Raw genomic sequence first — 23,696 nt, forward strand, 5'->3', positions numbered from 1 at the left:
GAGGAAGTGGGGTCAATTGCAGAACAGGTGTTTCCTCCCTTCATAAGTCTCTTTACTGAGGCAACACCCCTATATTACTGACAGTAAGGAGAGAACAACCGCCAGTGGAGCTGTCATGAGAGCCTTCTGTGATCCCAATAAGACCTGCCTGAATCTGGATGAAATCAAAATAAATGCTTCTAACCCTGACTTTACATGATGTGACCCTGCTTCCTGTGACCTTTGCCTGATGTGACTATACCACATATGCATGGTTCCATTTGAAGTAAGCTTCTGGTAGCAAGACAAAAAAGGAGATTCTGACCAAACACCAGGAAGAACTTTCTGATCGTAAGAGCTGTTCAACAGTGGAATGGACTTCCTCAGAAGGTGGTAGACTCTTTCATTGGAGGTTTTAAAGCAGAGGTTGGATGGCCACCTGTCATGGATGTTTTAGTTGAGATTCCTGCATTGCAGGGGGTTGGACTAGAGGACCCTTCCAACTCTACAACTCGTATGATTCGATGTTTTGCTGAATGCTTCTAGTCAAGCATTTTCAGTACACTTCAACAAATTAATTTGCCATGTGACCCTGCCCACTGGTGAGCATGCTGAGATTTCCTCCAAACTTTGAAGCCTCAGAGGTGGTCTGTATCATCTACTAGCAATCCCGGCCACCTTCTCAGGTCCAGTGTTGGGAGAAAGACTGGATATTGTTTGGTATTTGTATGGCGAAGGTCCATATATTATACAGGGCCAACTCAGCTCCCACTCGCCCTTCCTGCTATTTGGGAAGGCTTGGACTGAGGAGGTCTTATTGCCAAATAAATTGTAATGAATCCAAATAAGAACTCTGGCCAAAGTTTTAACAAAAAAACATGCGTTTACTCATAAGTAATTCCAAACGTATTATCAATTCTGTAAAGAATTACAGTCTTAAACAACAATAGTTTCATATGAAAGTTTTCTTTAAAGTCTTTTAGAGATGGCTGTCAGGGCTTCTCCAATGCGTGTCAGGTGTAAACCAGGGAGACCAGGACAGGGCCCCGTTTCGGCATGGATGCCTTCTTCAGCTGGCAATATCAAATAGTATTAAATAGCACAGAGTACATCAAGTTTCAAAATTGAACATTTTAAACAACATCAAACGAGTTATGTAAGGTTTTAAACAGAATTATAAAGTATCATTCACTAAAGGTCATAATTCAACAACATCAGATAAATTATTATTACAGGAAGTTTTAAAGTCTCGTGCTTATATATGTGCCCAAGTGGCTTTTCAAAGTATTTGGTTCCTTACCTTGTTTTTTATGGTAGAAGTATGTGAAAAATAAAAATGGTGTATTTCTTTGATTCCTAAGAGGATATAGCGTCTGTAAACCATAGAAAAAACGACTGTTACAATTCTTCCATTAAATTGTGTATATGTGAAGTACAAGATTATGTGTGGTCTCACCTTAGAAGTTTTGCTGTATTTTTCTCTGTTTTTTTCGGGCGTTTCCTACTCATAGGTGAGTTTGTGGCCTTATATCTGAAAGGGGAGGAGATAACCCCCTGTTCTTCTTAAAGGTGTAATACAATCTAAACTCCTCAAAAACAAAAGGCACTGTGGTGATATTTTAAAGAAAGGAAATGTATTCCTGATGTTCATTCAGACCCTTGGGAGACATGGTTTCAAACAGATGAATGTATATGGCTTCCTGTTGTAATAGAAGTTTTTCAATGTTTCTTCGGTTATATAAGTCTATTTTGGGTTTCCAGATAATAAAGAAGACAAAATCATCCTCCGTGTGTTTTTGTCGTATATAATGTTCCACTAAAGGGGCTTCTAGTACCTTGTTTCGGATCCGTGATCGATGTTCATTTATGCGTAATTTTATCGGTCTAGTGCTCTTGCCTATGTATATCTTTTTGCAGGGGCACATCCATGCATACACACTGTTTTTTGTGTTGCAATTGCTGAAGTGTTCTATTTGAAATTTAAAGCCAGACTGTACATCAACAAACTCTTTCACTTGTAGTGCATATTTGCATACGCCACAGCTGCCACATTTGTAATGGCCCTTCGTGGTTTCCTCCGGGTATGTAAGCAAGTCTGATTTAACCAGATAATTTCTAAGTGATTTGGTTTTATTTAACCCAAACATGGGTGGATTCTGACATCCCGGTATGTTCGATAACAGGTGCCAATGTTTATATACCAGTTTCTTAATATTGGATGTGTAAGGTGTAAATTGTAACGCTGTGTAAATCCGATCTTCTTTGGATTTTCCAGAAGTCTTAACAGAAAGAAGATCTTTCCTGTCTTTTAATTCCGCTCTTCTTTTGGCGGCTTGAAGAGTTCGTAGTGTATATCCTCGCCTTAGTAAAGACTGTGTAAGTTTATTGGCTGCTGTTTCGTAGTCTTGTTGAAGGGTCGCATTTCTTTTGAGTCTCAAATATTGTCCATATGGTAGATTATTCAATAAATGTGGAGCATGGAAAGATGAGGCGTGCAGTAAGGAATTACGATCAGTCAGTTTACTATATGGACGGACCTTCAGTAATTGGAAGTGATCTATGAAAACTGTAACGTCCAAAAAATTGACCGATGTGTCGTGGATCGTCCCGGATAATCGTATATTAGGATCTTGAATGTTTATCCATTGCAGAAACTGTGTGGCCGCGTCTTGGTTCTGTATAACAAAAAATAGATCGTCTATAAAACGATAGTATTTTATGATTTGGGTTCTGAAAGGATTGTGATTATTCAAAATGAATGTTTTTTCAAAGTTTATCATATAAATATTGGCAATAGAGGGGGCACAAGAGGATCCCATGGCTACACCTTTGATTTGCAGGTAAAACTGTTCCAAATGACGAAAAAAGTTGTGGTCCAAGATGATATCCAGAATGTCAAGCAAAAAATGAGTTGGTGGTTCTTTGTTGGGCCTAGAGTTTAGGAGGAATTCTATAGTTGTTCTTACCTCCGGAAGGGGGACGTTGGTGTAGAGAGACTCAACATCCAAAGTTACAAGCGAGGCTCCTTGAGGTACATGAATATTCTCTATATTTCCAATAAATGTTTTCGTGTCCAATATGTACGACGGGGTATCAATGGCGAATGGGTGCAAGAAATGTTCCATATATTGGCACAAAGGTTCCAGAAGGTTCCACAGGTTGGGAATAGCTGCGTTAACGTACTGAATATTTTTGCCTTTATAAGTGGAAGTATTTGCGACTGAGTATTACTGCTGCTTGAATTGCTGCAACTCTTGAAAATATGAGAAACTTACAATTGCTCCGTTTTCTAATCAAATTACTTTGGATCAAACAACATATTGAAATTACTTTAAAAATAATCTGACAAGAGAATAAGAAAGGAAGTGTAATTAGCTGCACTACATAGAAATTATCTCTGTATCCTGAAAATGGTTATTTTTCTATAAAATCTTTATTCCATTGTCAAAAATAGTTGATTAGGATGTTTTAGAATAAAATTGAACAGAAAATTTGTGGCTATTAAAGAAAACTAACTGAAATAACCTAACGAAGCACACATTTTACTTAGATGAATGAAATAAGAATGTACTTGCTGTAGCAGTGAGGCAAAACGCAGCCATTGTGGCTGGTAGCCATTGATAGTCTAATCCTCATTTAAAGGCATCCAAATTTGTGGCCACCTTTACTTCTTTTGGGAGTAAATTCCTTTGCTTAACCATAAAACCTTGTAGTGTGTTTTTTCTCAATTCATACAGAATCGGTAGCCTAATATGTCACTGTGTTCCTCTCAGTTGTCATTCACCCTCTCCTTCTTCTGAAGTATCATAGAATAATCAAATTGTAGAGTTGGAAGGGACCCATGTGTCATCTAGTCCAACCCCCTGCAATGCAGGAATCTCAGCTAAAGCATCCATGACAGGTGGCCAACCAACCTCTGCTTAAAAACCTGCAGGGAAGGAGATTCTACAACCTCCTGAGGAAGACGGTTGCACTGTCAAACAGCTCCAACTATCATAAAGTTTTTCCGTATGTTTAGTTGGAATCTCCTTTTTTGTAACTTGAAGCCACTGGTTCGAGTCCTACCCTCCAGAGCGGGAGAAAACAAGATTGTTCCCTCTTCCATGTGACAGCCCTTGAGATATTTAAGATGGCTCTCATATCTCATATCTCCTCTCAGTCTCTTCTTTTACAGGCTAAACATATCCAGCTCCTTCAACCATTTCTCATAAGGCTTGATGATCTTGGTTGCCGTCCTCTGCACACGTTCCAGCTTGTCAATATCCTTCTTAAATTGTGGTTCCCAGAATTGGACACAGCACTCCAGGTGTGGTCTGACCAATGGTAGAATAGAGTGGTACTATTACTTCCTTTGATCTGGACACTATACTTTTGTTGATGCATCCTAGAATAGCATCAACAAAGAGAGCTAGAGAGCCAGCGTGGTGTAGTGGTTAAGAGCGGTAGACTCGTAATCTGGGGAACCGGGTTCGTGTCTCCGCTCCTCCACATGCAGCTGCTGGGTGACCTTGGGCTAGTCATGCTTCTTTGAAGTCTCTCAGCCCCACTCACCTCACAAAGAATGTTAGCCACTTTGAGACTCCTTTGGGTAGTGAAAAGCGGGATATCAAATCCAAACTCTTCTACTCTTCTTCATTACCTTTTTTTGCTGCTGCATTACACTGTTGACTCAATGGCTTCCATTGACCTAAGTGGAAAGTTTTACGGAACTTGAATGTTTATTTCTTGATCCACATTATTTGTTTACATATTTCTAAATGGTTCTTCATCCAAACCTTCTACAGTAGTGTACAATAAGCATGAATAAATGGATTGATATACAATATAAATACATTAAAAACAGAGAGCCAGCCTCATAACAAAACAATGTTGTGGAACTACCTCCCTCTGAGCTTAGACAGACACCAGCATTATTGGTATTTTGGTGCTTATTAAAAATATAATTGTACTCTCAGGCTTTTGTTGAGTTGGCTGTGGTTTTTAATCCCGCCTATCTTTATTAGCTGCATGTTAGTTGTATTGCATTTTTTATTTTTGATGTTATATATTTTGAGCACTGCCTTGAAACGTGACATAAAAGTCTGTTTAAAAAATGTTTTAATAAAAAAAGATAAAGTAGGACTAAAGTGGAATGTTATTTTCACTCGATGTTTATCAGCCCTTCCCTCTCCCACCCCCATCCCCTTGAGGTTCCTCAGAGCCCTAATATACTCTTACTTCGGATCATACTGGGTGGGGCTGTTTCTATAAGAGCTTAGACAACCTTTTCATCACTGGACTCCTCCTCTGGGGTTACATCTCCTGAGGGCAGAACTTCGCTTTGAGGGGTGCCACAACTTCTTTTCCCATAAAGCATTTTGAAGAAACCTGTAGCAGTGCTTGAAAACACAGAACATGTGTTTCAGTGTTTATTTTCTATGGATTTTTTTTTTAAAAAAATCTTGTGTGTTTTTTAATCATGCAAAAGTGAAGGTTTAGAGATCTAATTTTGTTATGCTTAATTGTACTGAAGTATGTATTTAATTGAGAAAAGTTAGCGGTATCATAATGAGTAATATCATTGTTACTCATTGTATGAATACTTTTTCGCTATATTGGAGGATGCTAGTGAGAGGCTACTAATAATAGAATGTAAGGAAATATGAAAACAAACTGAGAACATATGTCTTTTGCTTAGTGGTTTGAACCATATTAGGACATATTGATTAAGCATGATCTGTTTAAATGTACTGAGCTTGGAACAATGAAACTGAAAGAAAATAACAGTGGTGTCCAAAAGAGATATTAAATACTTCTCATACTGTTCTTCAGTTGTTTTACTAAATCATTTCTGACAAGTTAAGCTAAGGAATGGATAATTGTGTGTCCTCCTAGTCAATATTATAAAATACCTTTTGTTATGAAAGTTTAAGTGGCTGGAAGGTATGCAGAAGAATTGACTTTCACTTAGTGCTGCCCATTGAAATCTGATGGCATCACTCATATTTTCAAAGTCTGAAATAATTTAATTCATTTAGAAAATTATATTTGGTTTGCTAGAACACTGATGTTGAGGAGAATATGTTTGGTTTTATAAATGTTTAATGAACACATCTGGAGAGAAGGGAATATGAGGTGTGGGGTGTGTTTGCTGGATGTTACTACAGTAACCTCTGGAGAATGTTGTCTTAGTTGAATATTTAAAAGCTGTACCAGAAAATTGCTTCCAAATATGGGATCCAGTGGGCCAGGAGAACTTTGAGTAGAATCAAAGCTAGATAAGGAGTTGCTTTACCTATTTCCCCTAATAATCTCAGTTACTACTAAGGACAGTAGCAATGGTCCAACATTGACATTTATTGCATTGCTGTGAAACTGAAAATAATAGTCCAAATTTCTGGATTTTTTTGTAGGTCTAGAAGCAGTGGAGACAATGATTCAAAGGAAGCAACCTATTCTATGACCTTGACAAATCTGTTCCTTTCTGAACATTGTTTTGAACTTTGGATGGTCTCTTGCAACAGCTATGCTTCCCTGACTTTTGGGCAAAATTCTGCAATTTGGATGGATTCCTCAGCAAAAAAATGTTAATTCCACACTTATATGGCCTTTTCTTCTATGATGGTAAGTTGCTTTACTTAACTATTAGTAGTATTGGGGTTTTCCATTTTAGTGTACAGATTCTGGGAATTTTGCCAGAGAAAACCAGAGGATGCTCTCTTTTCTGCTCTGAAATATCAAACACACACACTTTTGTTGACAAAATAGAGTTATCTTTTAAGCAAATTTGCTCCATTTACACTAAATTACAATAGGATTTATTAAGACAGATTTCACTGAGTTGCTCCTTCCAGAGAAAATAGAACCAGAACATATTACATAAGATCATTAACTTAAACATCATTGTTTTATTTAAATCACTGCAGTTCCATGTTAAACCAGTTCATGTCATCAGATAGAAGATACATCAGATATCAAAATGTTCATTGATACCAGCTGTTTAGGTCACTATTGATTTAGTGAGTTGCTGCCTTTAGCATGTTGCCCAAGAGAAGAATATAATCAGAAATGAGAACTTTCATCTTTGGACATGGAGATGACCAATAACTCTTTCAATAGGGAAGTCATGTATTATCTCTATGGTGATAAATTCCGTGCCTGCTAGAATGCATTCACATATTTACTTTTCGCTTATGAACACATTTCAGCTGTACTTTCCTGGAAGTAAGTACAGTAGTCAGCTTACATCTGCTATTGCTAGTCTTGCACAAGAAGAAAAGACACACATTCGCTATGTTGATCTCAAAGTGCATGAACTGGAACAATAGCTGCCAGATCTGGCAAGATTATTGAATTATATTTACTTGGTAGACTTACAGTAAGGGGCTACATGTTTCACTATTGGTTCATTATTCGTGTTTCATGTTTCACTTTTTACACAAGCTTTTCCCAGCATGGTGCCTTTGTGGGGCTCCAGCTCCCTTCATCCCAGACAATTGGTCATGCTAGCCGGTGCAGCTTGGGAGGTCATTGAGTAGAAGAAGGCTGTTTTACATCAGTGACACTGCTGTATTTGAAGTAGCTACTGTCAAATGATTAGGACAAAATATATCACTAGTGGTTTAGCATATAGTTACCCTTTCTGTGTTGTATCAAAGATGTTTCTGTTTGGATAATGCTCTGGTGTACACTGTGCACTGATGATGATAGGACATGGGAGGTCCAAATTCAATCTAACACAAAGTTTTGTGCATCTTTCCCTCAGCTTTTTATTTCTACCTAGAGTTACCTTAAGTGTGTGCAAGCTTGAGTGATGAAACAGTGGGATGTAGGAACAGGTTTCATAATTGTTTCACCCTTGCACAATGTAGGGTTGTTGTTGTTGTTGTTGTTGTTGTTGTTGTTGTTGTTGTTGTTGTTGTGTAAAGTGAGTTTTATAGAAGAAGTGGGCTTCTTCTCTTTCCTTATGCTTCATATAAAACAATGTGGGGCAATTCCTGCCTTTTGGAAATTGTTTTAGGAGCATGTTTATAGTTTATTGCTATGTTTAAAAATAGTATGAACTTGCATTTTACTATAAGATAGCATCTGTACTGCCCGATAAATATCTCGAACAATAAACACATGGAGGATGAAGTTCTGACTACACAAAGCATAAAGTTTCAGCTGAATCATCTTTCTTTGTTGGTGAAGGATTTAGTAAATTACAGTTGTTTTATGAAGGGATTTAAAACTGGGTTTTCAAGAAATGGAGTATGATGAGTCAAATGTTACAGTCTTAGGCTGGGGCACGTGTGTGTGTGTGTGTGTGTGTGTGTGTGTGTGTAGTCCAGCCTTCCACAAGCTGATGACCTCTGTATGTTTTGGATCATAATTCCCATCATTTCTGACCATTAGCCATTCTAGCTGGGACTGTTGGGAGTTGCAGTTGAAAACATCTGGAGCATACTAGGTATGGGAAGGGTGATGCCCAGGGAAGTTCAGCTGATGACACTGCTGTTGTGTTTTATTGCAATTACTTGCTGTAAATGGGAACCTGCATACAATATCCATAGCAATCAACCTATGACCCTTTTTCTGCATATACTTGAGAATGGAAAGTTGTCAATGCTTGGTGCTTTTCTGATTGGCCAGTTCCCTCACTGTGATATTTCTGACACTGCTGTTTTGCTACAACCTTGAAAAACACAAATTTATAAATGCTGTTATAACAGGCAAATTCATTTCTTTTCAAATTTCTTCATATCTTTGTTCTAAGATGGCTTTGTAACTTACGGAGAGCTGAAAAGGAAATACTGTACAGAGATCATTGGCATTGTAAAATGTGACAGATTTTAACAAGCATGTTTTTTGAATGCATGAGCTTAGAATACAAAAAGTGCCTCAAAATATTCCAGCAAAGTTATATGTATGGGATATTTTTATTTTTTTGACCAGCTGTTCTTATGAGCCAGCTGAAGGCACAAAAGGCTTCTTTTCAAGTATCCTTGTTTTGTAAGACTTGTTTTCAAGTATCCTTTCCCTCATGGGCTAGTAATCATAACTTTGTTTAAGATAAGCATCCATCAAATCAAATAGCCACATTCTGCTAAGGCAGTCTTACACTTAATTAATAATGTTTATATTGTGAGTTCCATGCCATATATAGTATATTTTTTCCCCACTGTTTGGAAGCTTCTGCCATTTAACTGTCCAGGATTGAGGTCATAGATTTTATAGGTTTTAAATACTTTGCTTCTTTTTATAATGTGGTTATTCTCACAGTAATTCCTTATTTTATATTTGCTTTTTGGCAGTACATCACACAGAATGAAATTTTTATCTATCTTTTCATAGTGGAGAAAATTCCTTGCCATATCTCCCTGAACCAGGGCATGCCTAGAACTTGAAACAATGAATGAGTTAGTCTCACTATTATTTGGCAGGTTTGGGTATGGGGTTTGGTGGTTTTCTTGCACATTTCAAAAACTAATTAAGTGTTCAGAATACAGTGGTACCCAAGTTTACAAACTTAAGCCGTTCCGGAAGTCCATTCTTAAACCAAAGTGTGCTTTCCCTAATGAGCCGCCACCGGTGCCCTTCCACCATTTGGATTCCGTTCTTAGACCAAGGTAAAGTTCTCAAACCAGGACACTACTTTGAGTTTTGCGGAGTTCATAAACCAAATCGTTCGTAAACAGGACTGTTCTTAAACCGAGGTACCACTGTATGTGTCAAAATGATAGGAACATGGAAGAGAACAATATATTGCTGGGTATGGGCACAAGGTACTGGTAGAGAAGTTGTCAAACAGCAGTCAGTCCAGCGTTTGGAATTGCAGTGGAAGTACTAGTGAGGGAATGAGGGCTGTATTTTTCCACAGTGTGGTCTGAGAGCTGAACAAATGAGATTTCTTAAGGTGTGGTGTGGGGCGATAAATATTTGGGTCCCGAAATAATTAACACGTTAACTGGGGGGGAATGTTTGCAGTGGCTGAGTGACATGTGCTTAGACATGAAGCTCATTTGAAGCTGCTATCTTATTTCTCACCTTAAACTGCCATTCAGGATTGCTATAAGGATAAATTGGATGGGGAAGACCATGCATGCCAGTCTGAAATCCTTGGAGCAAGAATGGGATACAAATTTAATACATAAAATAACAAATATGTAGTTGCATTTCTTATGCAAAAAATAAAGGTGTGTGAAAATACAATTGTACCCTACTTCCCTATAAAAATTGCTCATGTTTAAGAAATTTAAATAAACTGTTTTGTTTACTCTAGATTTTCATCCTAGTTCAGAGCGCTGCCTCTAATACTTTTCTTCAGGCAGGCAAACAGGAATGAGTTTGAGTTCCACCATAAGCATTCTCTTTTGATGTCTCAAACAACAATGCAGATAACTTAAAATGGGCCAGCTGGCTCCTTTTCCCAAGAACTTTCTCTCTTTCCTGTGTGCCCTGCCATGAATCCCTAATTTCTTTTCCCAAACTTTTTTTCAAAGCTGGCAGCCCTTGTAAACTACAAATCTAATCACTAGCTTGGTTTTTATATGTGGCATTGGTTTTTTTCACTTAACACATTTATGTACTCTTTTCATTAATGGTTTTAGTGTGCTTTACAGACATTAGAAAAGCAAGCAAGACAACAATAAACACATACAAAATTTCTCATTCGTGCAATTGCTACATTATCCTGTAAGTGGGATTGAATTCACTGCATGGTTATGCTTGCATGTAGGGAGTAAAAATTCAGTGAATTCGAAATAGAAACAGGCTCATTGAATATGGCCAATACTTTTCTGGCTGAAAATTAACTCGTCTCTGGAAGTCCATCAGTGCTGTTAATTAATCAGCTGGTTGACCAATGAAGCACCCCAGTGCCCACAGGAAGAGATCATTCTGTACCACCTTCCTTTGCTGGCGAACAGAGCAGGGTATAAAGTCCAGGAAACACATTTCATTCCCCTGTTGGGTAGGAAGAGAATGAATAGCACGGAAACTTGCTTTGCCAGAATCTGTTTTGTGCTGTTCTTAATTGCATTATTAGATTTGTATACCTGATACCTTAAAACTAGCTTTCTTTTGATGAGTGGGTTATACAATATTTTGAAAACAATGTTATGAATGTTCCAATCAACCTTGCCCTGCACAACCAGTGTAACTTGTTGGTAGCTCAAAAATGCTCATCTGTCCATTAATAAGAAATTATTTCAAATGCCATCTCCTGTAATGCATCTTTAAATGTAGCTGTTATAATCTATTTGTATAAAGGCAATGTTAATGTGTACTAAAAAGAAAGTTTATCTTATTAAAGTTGCCAAAAGTATCAGAATTGAAAGTAACATTTACATTTGAGATTTTAGACAGAATGAGTTTAAAGATGGATGAGGAGATTGAGCCATTCAGAAGACGAATCATTTCCTTTCATTGAGGTGGAAAGCATAGACCTTAGTTTACCTTTTATGGTGATAATTCAGCCAGTGACCCAAATGTGTTATAAGCAGCTACTTTTCCTTCGTCTTCCCTCTTTTAAGAATCCCAGTTTCTTTCCAGGTTCCTAATCCCAATCAAAGTGTACAGTGGGCATTTGCTTCACAAAATTGGGTGTCCTACATAGCAGCGAGAAGGAAGAGTGACCAAAGCAAGAGTTTTAAAAACAGAATCTGAGTCATTCTTGCACTTTTCAATCCAAATGCACATAGATGAATCTGACATGCATTAAGAGGAAGTTTGCCACGAGGAACTTGGTTGTTTGTGAATTATTTCTTCAGGACGGATTCTGTTACAATATAATTCAGTGCTGGAGCATTAAGAGCTGAGGTTAATGTACTTTGAAAATTAGTACCCACTCAGCTGCACAGTAGCAAACATTGAGAGAAGCTCTTACCCTGCATGTAGAAGTTTACTAGTGTTAGACTAGGAGTGGAAAGATCCCCATTCAGCCTTGAAGCTGACTCAGTTACTTTGGTTAGTCACTGCTTCTCAGCCTAAACGTCTCCTGCAAGCTTGCTCGGAGGCAGTGGGATGTATACTGCCTTGGGCTCCTTGGATAAAAGGCAAGATACAAAGGTGGCAAATAAAATAATTTAATGCAGTAAAACTTGTGGCATTATAAAATCCTCTTTGACTCTGATATGATCACCTGAGAAGGAAAGACATTGCTTGTCTGTGTTGCTACTACAATAGTATTATTTTAGTTTTGAATTGTTGTTTATCACTTCTGTAGTTTCAGAATAACATCATATATTAGACCTTGACTGAGGCTGTAGGTCAGGGCTGGGAAATCTTTTTCAGCTGAAGAACCATGTTTTCTTCTGGGGGTCACATGGATGTTAATTTGACTCTTGTATGGTAGGCTAGTTTCTTCACTCCCACATACCCCTCTCTCTAACCTCAATCTAAGCAAGCAAGAGACAGGACTCTCCTTCCTCGGATGTTTCTAAGTAGAGGTTGGATGGCCATCTGTCATGAAAGCTTTAGGGGGACTTTCCTGCATTACAGGGGGTTGGACTAGATGACCCTTGGGATCCCTCCCAACTCTACAATTCCAGTATACATTCCAGCTGGGCAAAAGCACTCAAGGAAATTGCAAAGCAGGGCTGGCAAGACTGTGTGGCTTGGGAGGCTAGGTGGCCTGGGGAGAGTCAAAAGGTCCAGATAGGGAGACCAGGAGAGCTAAATTTGGCCCCCAGGACTGACGTTCACATTCCTGCTGTTGATAGACTATCCCCTCCATTACCGCAAGAACCTTAAAGCTGGTATATCATTAAAGTACAGCATTATCTGTCTTCAGCCTCACTCAGGGTTGCTAAATGTGTTTCAGGTAACAGAAGTGCATCAAGTGTGAAGGAGAATACAATAGGCATACTCCCTAGCTTGGGCCCCTGGGTGTTTAGGGAAATGTGTCTTTCTTTGACACTTTGTGTGTTGTGAGAAACTGCAGCTGAACACCTGTGTACCCAGGCTGCCTCATAAACTGTGAAGCAGCTGTCAAAAAGAGGTGTGCACATAAAACCCTCCTTTCACACAATCTCTGGCTGCCTCCTCCAAAGAGGCGAGGGAGGGAGGAACAATGAATTTTCTAAAAAGGGAGCAATTCAGCTGCCCTTTTTATATTCAGAATGAAGTTAATTATTTCTCAGTATGGTGATTTTCCATATTAGTATTTGCCATTGTTAATGAAACAGAGCATGAAATATATGAAAGTGGTGCTTACTTTGAACATGCCCCTATGTCACTCAGTTCTATGGCATTTCACTTCCATCTTCTTCCACTGCAAATATTATCTATGATATTTTAATGGCATTGAGGCCATGATCAGTTCACCCTTCTACACACCCCATGTTGATGGAACGGGTATGCCAGTTTCGGACTGCCCCAAACACATTCCATGGAAGTCAACCAGTGTTGAACCTTTCTGTGGTGCAAGCCAAGCAAGCAAGGTCTCACTGGGCAACCAGGGCACAGATTTCAACCAGGCAGATACCGAACCCAAGCTTGGGAGTGCCATGGTCAATTTTCCCCTTATGGGGGACCATCTATACTATATTGATCCTTCCCAAGGAAGCAGCCTTATATAGGCTTCCCCTCCCTTTTGCAAGGGCTCATGGGATAGCCTTCCCGCTCTAGCGGGAAGGTAAACGGTGTTTCCGTGCGCTGCTCTGGTTCGCCAGAAGCGGCTTAGTCATGCTGGCCACATGACCCAGAAGCTGTATGCTGGCTCCCTCGGCTAGTAATGCGAGATGAGCGCCGCAACCCCAGAGTCGGACATGACTGGACCTAATGGTCAGGGGTCCCTTTACCTTTATATACCAATCCAGTCCTCCGTGTCATCTTCTTGTGCTCCAGAGCATGAGTAACATACATGGTAGAAAGAGATAGAGGGATGGATGAGGATATGGGAAGTTTGCAAGGGCTTCTCATACCATGCAATGCCCTCCTCGTGCTGTGTGCTAGCATTGGCACGAAGAACAGGAAACTAGGACTGCTTGCATTAGCAGTCAACTAGATTTTAATTGTAATTGATAAAATGTAATTGACAAACCTCTTTAGCAGGAACAGCAATGAGCCACCCACAATTCTGCCATTTCTAAGAATTAAACACTTTGCACTCTGACATCTGTGAAGGTGTGCCATTGAAAGATAAACTGCAATAACCCTTGCAATACGACAGCCAGCCACTGATTACAAAAAGAAGGGAAATGAAAGCAAATCTCCCAATTCCATGTTGCTAATCCCAAGCATTCAGATTCTGCTCCCCAATCTAAAATATAGCACCTTCAGAGTCAGTTCTTGTTCTTGTTTCTAAAGTTGTAGAGATAAAAGGCACAATTTATGCTGGGATACCAAGTCATATGAGAAGAATTAAATTTGTTTAGAGTTCTGCTTGATTAAAAGTATATAATTCAACAGGCAAGATTTTAGGACCTCAAGGGTATTATTTATACATGGGTTTTACAGCTATCCTTTCTTATCAGCGGTAAGATAAACATGAATGCTTTATAGCTTCATGGTCCTAGTTTACCCTTTCTTAATCAATATAACAGTTATAGACTGTAACATGATTTGAACTAGGCTTCAGATACATAAACAGGAACCTGGATGCGGTTCCTGGAATATAGGAATAACACAGCATCCAGGTACAAAAAATTCTAGCACTTCATCAGTTACTTATTTTCTCTACAAAAACCCTTGCAAACAAAATGATTTTGAATGCAGTCCATGAAATATACTGAAGGCAGATGCAATGTTCAGTATTGAAACACTTGATTAAACCAGTCTTTTTCAACCTTTTTTGGGCAAAGGCACACTTGTTTCATGAAAAAAATCACGAGGCACACCACCATTAGAAAATGTTAAAAAAATTAACTCTGTGCCTATATTGACTATATATAAAGTAATTTTTCAATTTTTCCCACGGCACACCAGGCAACATCTCGCGGCACACTAGTGTGCCACGGAACAGTGGTTGAAAAACACTGGATTAAACTATATAAATTAGCTCATGCTTTGCAAGACTTACCAAAAAGGGGGGGTTAAAGAATATTTAGGGGGTCATAATAGCACGAAGTACTGTACAAGGAACATTTAATTTTTAGTTTAAAGCATATTTCTGAGATATTTTAGTAATCTTCATATTCCTGTAACCCTGGAAAAAAGGTAGGGCACATGTGGCTTTTTTCACCATTTTTTGTGATTGTCAGCTATCCTTGGTGATTCTTTAGCTGACAATGGGCTTTTAAAGCTCATTTTGAGCTTAGGGACTGAGGCTTGTTGCCCAATGCTTATGACCAGATCAGACTTCTTAGCTTCTTTCTTCTGATATCCAATAGATAATGCTAGGATATTCACAGATTCCCATTATAGTCAGAATTCCACCAGAAAAGTATGCTGAATATTTATTACCCCTGTTATTAATTTAGTATCCCAGCACTCTTTTAAGTAGTCTTCATGCTTTGTGGAATTGATTTTGTATGGCTCTTCGTGACATATCCAGTTTTATTTGAAAACAATAATATAGGAGAAATCCATAGGCCACAGGTAAGGGGAAACTGCTTCCAGAAAGCTAATATAATATCAGAAGATCCCTGCTAGGTCAGACCAAAGGTCCATCTAGTCCACCATTATTTTCTCACAATTGGTACCAGACGTAGGTGGCGGTGTGGTCTAAACCACAGAGCCAAGGGCTTCCCGATCAGAAGGTCAGCAGTTCGAATCCCCGCTACTGGGTGAGCTCCCATTGCTCCGTCCCTGCTCCTGCCAACCTAGCTGTTTGAAAGCATGTCAAAGTGCAAGTAGATAAAAAGGTACTGCTCTGGCGGGAAGGTAAACGGCGTTTCCATGTGCTGCTCTGGTTTGCCAGAAGCAGCTTAGTCATGCTGGCCACATTACCTGGAAGCTGTCAGACGGATTCCTCAGCTAGTAAAGCGAGATGAGCGCCACAACCCCAGAGTCGTCCACGACTGGACCTAATGGTCAGGGTTCCCTTTCCCTTTCCCTTTACCTCTGGGATCCCCATAAGTGGGACATTTGGTAGGGGAAGAAGCTAAGCACCCAGAGATTCTGATTCCATCATGAAAGAGCAGTGCCCTGATTTTAAAAAGCATTCAACTTACACAAAGGGAAGTTTCTGGAATATTGTTTAAAAAAAACAACCCGGGGATGAAAGCAAAGGAAGGAGGAAGAACAAGAATGAATGTTCGAAAATTAATGCCAGTTGTGATGCCATAGAAGCCTATTTCACACTGAGACGATTAACCCTACAAGCTTAAGGATTGAACTATTATGTTTCTAGCAGTCTCCACGACAGTCGTAAAGATTTGTGGCTGGGATGTGTTTTGTTATTTCCTTTTAAGAAATTAAAAACTTTCTGTTATACTGCTTTCAATATTCAACAGTTCCAGTAAGAGGAGCTTTAAGTAGGCATGTCAGAGAATTGTGATGGAAATGGAAACCATCAATGTTAAAGATTCCTGCATTGCAAAGGGTGGGACTAGATGACCCTTGTGGTCATTTACAACTCTACTATGAGTCTACAATTCTATGACTTATAGGTCCCATGGGAATCAATTGATCTCTAGAGAGTAATCCAGAAAAAAGCAATCTGCATTCACTGTAGTAGTTGTTTTCAGTTCATAGATGATACTTGGTAACACAGCTTTTTCGTTACGGTACTTGGCAAGGAGCATGGAGTACCATTACTTCTTCCTTCTTTTCCTGATGTATGCAGGGTGTTGCGGGCCCAGGCGCAGTGGAGCCAAGGGTGGAAGGGGACTGGATACATTTATATACCCAAGTTACCAATGACAGCTTGTTGAATTAAGTCACTTTGAGGGTTACCATCATCTTTTTATTCATCCCATAAAATAGGTTACGAAAACATTGCAATATATAGATAATTGCAGGTAAGCAGAGAGATTCCTCCAGGTTTACTGTGCTTATCAGTAATTTATAGGAAGTGTATGGTGGTTGATGTGCCATAATTGTATAGTTATGAATGAAGTTATTCTGGCATTTATTATGGCACACTGTGCCAGGGACAAAATGTTTCTGTTATGCAATTACTTGGCTTAAATTTTCTTTGGTCCCTTTGTTTTTGGGTGTGTGTTTGAAATTGCTTCTGAACATTTGCATGACTACATATCGGATTTTAAGAACTGGCTTGCATAGTAAATCACACAGTAATTCATTTTTTTTAAAAAAAGCATTAGTTCAGTAGCCAATGTAGAACTGTTTTAGCATGTAAGGGAAGCAGGAAATTTCTGCTGTAATATAAATTTCTGCCAATTTCTTGCCTCCGTAGGGTTCCCAGGTTCTTTTTAAAGAAAGAGGCAATGCATTGTTGATTTTTATTAGCTCATTAACCTTTTGTAGATTCCATCCTCTGCAAATGCTGAAATGACCGTTCCTGACATCAAACGGGGTGCACATTTTGCGTGATCACGTGCAGCCGCCTGGATCCCAGAGCAGCTCCTGGTAGTTCGGCCTGTCTTCACCTTCTGGGCTGGATACCTGTGGTCTCCGCCTACCCAGTCAGCCGCCCAATCCAGCCTGGGGGAGGTGTTGCCAGGGGGATTGGCCAGGTAAGGGGAGGGAACACAGACCCACATAATAGGAGGTGTTACATACCTGGGAAGCACCAGTCGGGCTCCAGAGCTTCTCCCACCCTCCACTCCCTCAATTAACCTTTTCACTTTGCAGGTTTACCTCTTCTCCACAGGTACACAGGCGCTGCTATGTCAAGGCTGCTGTTGAAGGGCCGGAAAGGAATTTCCCTGCATTGGCAGGTTTCGCCTTTCCCATTGTGGCGTCAATACCAGGGTTCCCGTTAAAGGGGTCTTGGGGGGAGGCATTGGCCATACGCCCAGAGGTTGTCATTGCCCTCCCCCTCCAGCGGCGACAGGGGCGTAGCAAGCCGCTTGGCTGCCAGGGGTGGCAAGCCAAGCGGCACCCCCGGGGGCGGGGCGTCGCTCCATGTGCATGACGCCATGACGCATGCGCATGGAGCGACGCCTCTGCCTGGACCAGGGAGCCCAGCGGCGAAAAAAAGCTGCTGAAACGGGGAAAGCCCCCTTTCAGCGGCTATTTTTGCCGCTGGATGGCTTGTGGAGCCAGGGGGTGGAGAGGGGTGGGCCAGCGAGGGGGGGTGACACCCCTCCTTGCTTACCCGCCCCTCTCCATACCCCGGCTCTGCTCAGGGAGCCCAGCAACGAAAAAAGCCACTGAAAGGCTTTTTTCGCCGCTGGCTGGAGGCGCCGATTGTGGGGGGCGGGGCCCCGCCTGAAGTGTCACCCCCTGGGCACTACCTGGGGCGGCCCACCCCCTTGCTCTGCCCCTGAGAGGCAGCGAACGGGGGGGGGGGCTATCTGCTTGAACATATGTTCTCCAGAGCTAGCCCAATCCCCTCACATGCTGTATAACCCTGAAGTTACCCAAGTCCCCGGCTGGGGAGCTGGGAAGGATAAACGCCCAATGCCTGAGCCAAGGTCTCCCTTCATCTGAATCTTAATAAAGTTGTGGCCTTATTTTTATCCCATAGCATGTTGTCTTGTGTCGTTATTCCGCTCAGGGGCTGCCTGGGGTTTGGGGGACTCTGTCTGACCACGCAAAGGATTTTTTCTTTATTTAGAAGAAATTACCATTTCCTGCTGGCAGCAATGATAGAAGTGAACAGTACATGAATCCAAGGATTGTTTCCATAATAATAATAAATAAAAGCTTATTGATTTGTTCAAATGCAGCCATTGTCTGAACATGGAAGTACCATGTAGCTGTCATAGGTAGTAGTGAATATTTTAAAGCCATTTAAGTCATTAATATTTTAAATGTTCAGCACATGTCGGGGTTTGGGTGCTGGAGCTCCTCGTGCACAACTTGAACTAGTCATGCACGAGGTACCAGTTGCGGGGAAAGCGGCCAGCGTTCCGCGTGCTTTTGAGCACGGTCGCCGGCCAAGTCTCACAATCTGAAGGAAGCTGAGTAAGCCAATTGATGACTCCGAAGGTGTATGAGTTCCTAGTTGCCTTCTTAGTGAAAAGTTGCCTCGTGAAATAGAATATACCCTGACTCTGAATAGACGGACCAACTTAGGAAAAATAAAATTTTACTTTAAACCTTTTACTCCCCCCTTTTACCCCAAAGGAAGACAGACACCGGTTGTATCTTTAGTGGCTTCGGCAGAACCCGCATAGGCTCGTCCCCTAAGCTAAGTTCACCTAAGCTTAAAGTCCCTGCGCGCCCAATCTTCCGCGAGGCTAGCTAAATAACACTAAAACCGAAATATCTTCCGCGAATCTAGCCCTAGGCTAAACCTAAAAGAAACCTGTCTAAGGCTAAACCGAATGATCTTCCGCGATCTAACTCTAACTAAAGAAAAACCCATCCAACCCGTCCAGCCCGCTCCCAATACCCTTAAACTAAACCCTGAACTTAAACTAAGGTAAAAGAACGTCGACTGACTAAACCAAAGAAACCAAGGAAAAACGTGCCTAAGCGGGGGTGCCTCTGCCTTTTATTAGGGAACAAACGTGACATCATCATCAATGCCTCAACCAATAAAATCACTGTTGCTGCCCTCCAAAAAGGCGGGAAGCAAGTTTAACGCTCATTAACAACTTTGAACATGACCGGAACTATAAAATAAAGGCGGATTAATCTCATAAGTGAACCACACTATTCATTCATGCTTTCACTTTCGCTTTTGCGCGTAGTTATACCAAAAGTAGATCTCGAAAACCTCATTAAATAACCAAGTAAATATGAATCCATGGCGGATCCGTGAAACGTATTCCGACAAGCACATATAAATTAAAGGTTTCCCCATGGTGCAAATAGAAGAAACCTGCCATTGGGACCATAAGATAGGGGTGGAACGATAGAGTTAGATTTTCCCTTCCCAACCCCTTGATTTCCTGATGCTATTTTCTAACTTCCCACATGGATGTGTGTGTGTGTGTGTGTGTGTGTGTGTGTGTGTGTGTGTTAATTGCATTCACACAATTAATTTATAAATATTGGCCTTATTAACTGCATGCACACATAACAAAGAATGCTTACATGCTCTCAAAGGATTGGAATGCCCTGCCAGCACACAATGGGGGCAATGAAGTCAATGAGCTCAGTCAGTAGAGAATGAGACCTTTCATTTCAGGGTTGTGGGTGCAATCCCCATGTTGGGTGAAAGATTTGTGCATTGCAGGGGGTTGGACTAGATGATCCTTGTGGTCCCTTCCAATTTCTATGATTCTAAGTCTCTCTTTTTAAAGCCAAGTGGCACTATGTCAGCTTGTTTGTCATACTACCCTTTGATGAGGACATGACACACAGTACGCAGCCTCAAAGAGATGGTGCTTTGCTTCATGCCACATCTTAAATATGTATCTTTAGACACCAGGCAAAAACGTTTCTCTTTAACCAGGCTTTTGGATGATTAACATTCTATGTCCTTTTAAATTTCGTTGTTCCCACAAGGGGACAATGGCAATAAAGCTCTATTCTATTCTATTCTATTCTATTCTATTCTATTCTATTCTATTCTATTCTATTCTAAATGTGTTAGTGGGGGGGGGGGGTTATTGGTTTCTTTCTGTTCTTGTTTTTATTATATATTTTATGTTCTCATTTTCTATTTTTATGTTGTAAACTGCCCTGGGATATGGCTTACTAATGGCTATGGGATAAATAAAACCCCTTTGGGGTATTAATGCTACGAACCCCTCCATTATAGGCTCAGGTTGTATATATGTATAAATAAGCCACTATGCCTCATTTCCAAAAGTTAACAGGGACCCTGGGTAAGCGCCTGGAACCCCTGGAATCTCACAGCGCTCATAAATCGGAGAGGCTGCAAATTCACTGATACAATTTGGCCTTGGCGGAAGTGCTGGGTTTAATTGCAGAATAAAACCTAGTGCTTTAGCCAGCGAACCCCACTGGATCTCAGACTTTATTATTTGAATAAATTGCTGTCAAGTGACAGAACTGGCCAAGTTCTTTTCTGGAGAATAAAACTGACAGTAGCAAGTACTCTTGATGGCTTTCTCCTACATCTAGGTCCAGAGGCAGCGTGCAGCAGAATACTGGCTGTTGAGAAGGAACAACAACAGGAGAGGGCTATTGCCCTTATGTCCTGGTTGGCCAGTGTGAGGAACAAGATGCTGAGCTAGACTAGTCTTTGGTCTGATCCAGCTGGGCTATTTTTATGTTTTAAATTGTGGCATTAGAAGTAGCTTTCCAAGTGAAATAATCAGCTTTGCAGTTGGTATGCAGAAGTATCTGCACTGCTTGATCCTCATGTGCAATCCTTTCTGTGTGTGCTGATTTCTTGTAGTTCTTTGATTTGGCTTTTTAGTTACTGCATTTGCAGATTCCTCCAGAGCCTTTACCTCCTCCCTTTCCTGTTCCCATTTCTCTTATCAGCAAATGTGCTGTGCATTTTGGAATCTGTTTCTGCATGCTGAATGTACTGTGGCTTATCAAAAAGGGGAAAGCCATACGCCTCAAGACATTGGATGATTGGTAAAATGTGCTTAAATGCAAAAAAGAAAATAAAGTCATGGAGAGGTTCATATTCAAGGCTTTTATAGCTCATTAGAGGGCATTTTACCCACTTTAGCGAAATCAACAACAACAGGCAATTGCTTAGTAAAGATTTGTATAAGGTAAATAAATTATCTTAATTCTCTAAAAAGGGATCCCTAATTCAGTATTGTATTTTAAGAAAGCTCAGATTTACCCCAGTTTCACAATTCTAGCACTATCAAAAGCCCTTAACACAGCTAAAAAATGTTGACTCTTGAGTCTCTCAGAGAAAGCCTTCATACGGAAAGGAGAGGTGAGGAAATCTGCATGAAGCAGAATTCTTTGGAAAGATAAACACCTTTGAGTGCTTATTGATTCCAGGTGGGATGCACCTCCTTTCTCCTTTTCAGAATGACTTATGTTAACATGCTGGATTGTTCCTATCTTACTTTGCCTACAGTTCATAGTGTTGTGAGTTGGGGCAGCGGGGTTTGGCTATAGGCCTGAGTCCCTTCCAATTTCTTCATCCGACAAGGATTAAATTTCTGGAACAGCCAGGGCAGCTCCTTGATAATGGCCTACCTATGGGTTGCAAAGGAAGTGACTCTCTCCTAGAGGACAAATGGGTGCCCCCCATCCCTCAGCTGTCTGGTACTTAGAAGAACAAAAGCTAAACTTGAGGTGTGTGATCTAGAAGCGGGAAGCAAGCTGAGCAGCTGAGAGACAGAGCCATGGCTGATTTGTGCTGGGATCCAAGGCAGTGGCAGGCTTTGGGCTTTCAAATTTCAGTGGCGCTGTGTGCAATGCCAAGATTCATGCCCCCCTCCACCTCTTGCCTTCCATTCTACATCGTTATGGTGCCTTCTCATATCGATGCTCAGTACAGGGGAATTGGTCATACTCTCCTAAATCTATCTCTGTCCAAGGCTATGGCTATGGGAGAAGCAAGACCTTTTTGGGATGTCAAAACTGTGACCCCCTCCATCATAGGCTCAGGTTGTATATATGTGTAAATAAACCATATATCATAAAGACGCCACAGTCTCTGCTGTCCCTCAGAACCCTGAGTAAGTGCCAGGAAATCCTGGAATTTGTGCAACAATAGTATCTGCTTTTTGTCCCTTCATTCATCCACCTCAAGTTCATGAGCATTGGCAGAACCATATATGTTGATTACATGCAGTATATTTAATTGCTTTAGGACATATTTCAATTTAGAACTTATATTAAAGCTGTGAACTTCACTGCATTTAAAGCCATAAGGAGCAGGTGACACACGCTTTTCGGGAGATATTTGTGTTAATTAAAAAGAGAATATACAACACAGTTAAAAGGTCAGGCAGTCTGCAAACAAGATAAATTGTTGAGAACATATGTTAAAATGGGAAGAGGCAAGGGGTAAACAAAGGATCTCCATGGATTAGTTCAAAAAACACATTGGCAACAAAGAGACCTGATACAATTAGGTGAACATATCCTCTGTAAAACACTAACTGTTCCTGCTTAGGGGCAATGAGATAGCAAATAACATTGCCTCATTGCACAGCACTCATCTGTAGACAAAGCCAGATCTTTATCTCTGCCCTTTTCTCCCTCTAGTTTAGCAGGTTTACACAAGAAGATGATGATATTAGATTTGTGTGTGCATGTTTTTAATTCTGTTCTACTTAAAAAATATACAAAACCTGATAAGAATGAAAATCATTAATGCTTAAAAAAAAAAGTCAATAGGCTAAGCTTTACTTTTTGTTCTAATTCAAGGCAATGTCCACCCTGCCAGCAAATAAAGAAACCAGGGCAGGCTGATATTACTGTTCCAGTGACATAATACTTATCATTAAAATATATTTAAATTAAATGCTATTATTTTAATTGCTTATATTGTAACCTGCCTGGAAAGATTTTATTTTGAAAGGTGGGTCAAAACACAAGGAATTACTAATCTTTCAAAAAGCAAATCCTACACTATTTTTTTTTCTATGTGAGCTGTATTCATATAATTGGACCTTGTGGGGGTCTGTGTTGGGGTTGGTTTTTGTTTTGTTCTGAATTTATCTCCAAACAGCTAGATAATGACCTTCTTTTATGATCTGGTGCTGAGTTGGCAAATAATCTTGTGTGTTGTGTTGGTATGGGAGGGGGAGTGATACCTATTTTGTTTCACTACAGCTGCAGAACTGGCAAACATATGGAAAGCAGTAGTAAGCCTAATGAAGCTCTTCAAATGTCTCATGCTT

At 40.4% G+C, this 23,696-nt stretch overlaps 1 protein-coding gene across 1 annotated transcript in view; it reads left to right on the forward strand.

The window, feature by feature from the left end:
- The window catches only part of CHRM3 (cholinergic receptor muscarinic 3), a 219,936-nt gene that overhangs the window by 47,726 nt on the left and 148,514 nt on the right, over positions 1 to 23,696 (forward strand). The window contains exon 2 of the mRNA XM_033144342.1: positions 6,372 to 6,582. The gene's annotated coding sequence lies outside the window, so the exon portion shown is untranslated. The remainder of the gene's footprint in view (positions 1 to 6,371; positions 6,583 to 23,696) is intronic.

The sequence above is a fragment of the Lacerta agilis genome, chromosome 3 (genome assembly GCF_009819535.1).
Source record: "Lacerta agilis isolate rLacAgi1 chromosome 3, rLacAgi1.pri, whole genome shotgun sequence".
Lineage (NCBI taxonomy): Eukaryota > Metazoa > Chordata > Lepidosauria > Squamata > Lacertidae > Lacerta > Lacerta agilis.